The sequence below is a fragment of the Schistocerca serialis genome, chromosome 1 (assembly GCF_023864345.2).
Source record: "Schistocerca serialis cubense isolate TAMUIC-IGC-003099 chromosome 1, iqSchSeri2.2, whole genome shotgun sequence".
NCBI lineage: Eukaryota > Metazoa > Arthropoda > Insecta > Orthoptera > Acrididae > Schistocerca > Schistocerca serialis.
This window is the reverse complement of record NC_064638.1, coordinates 251,637,892-251,638,569: the sequence shown is the minus strand read 5'-3', so window position 1 is coordinate 251,638,569 and position 678 is coordinate 251,637,892. Positions and strand designations below refer to the sequence as shown.

Here is a 678-nt window from a genome sequence, read left to right as displayed (position 1 = left end):
CCGCCTTGCAGTGGAATCAACTACATTGGTTCACTACAATTCAAATGCACCAGCGGAATTTTCTGCCTTGTGGCTGTTAGTGTTCTGGTTACCTGCCCTGGCCAATGACGTAAATTCAGACAGTGTTTCCAGAATGAGATTTTCACTCTGCAGCGGAGTGTGCGCTGATATGAAACTTCCTGGCAGATTAAAACTGTGTGCCGGACCGAGACTCGAAATCGGGGCCTTTGCCTTTCGCGGGCAAGTGAGTCTTGCTTGGGTAGCTCAGTTGGTAGAGCACTTGCCCGCGAAAGGCAAAGGTCCCGAGTTCGAGTCTCGGTCCGGCATACAGTTTTAATCTGCCAGGAAGTTTCATATCAGGCAGTGTTCTTTTTTGGTGGAATTACCTTATTTCTAATTCAAGGGTACCAGCGGAATTTTCTGCCTTGTGGCCGTTAGTGTTCCGGTTACCTGCCCTGGCCACTAACGTAATTTCAGGCAGTGTACTTTCCTCACCTGTTGTCGCTGTCTAACACGGTGTGTAGTTTTGTCAACTTAATACATATTTCATTGTGGATAATTACCTCTGTAACAGTTTGGTTCAAAAATGGTTAAAATGGCTCTAAGCACTGTGGGACTTAACATCTGAGGTCATCAGTCCCCTAAACTTAGAACTACTTAAACCTAACTAACCTAAGG

At 45.9% G+C, this 678-nt stretch overlaps 1 non-coding gene across 1 annotated transcript; it reads left to right on the top strand.

Moving 5' to 3' along the window:
• Positions 1-252: 252 nt before the first annotated feature.
• On the top strand, positions 253-327 carry Trnas-cga (transfer RNA serine (anticodon CGA)). Its single transcript has one exon. It is a non-coding gene; the product is annotated as a tRNA-Ser (tRNA).
• Positions 328-678: the final 351 nt, after the last annotated feature.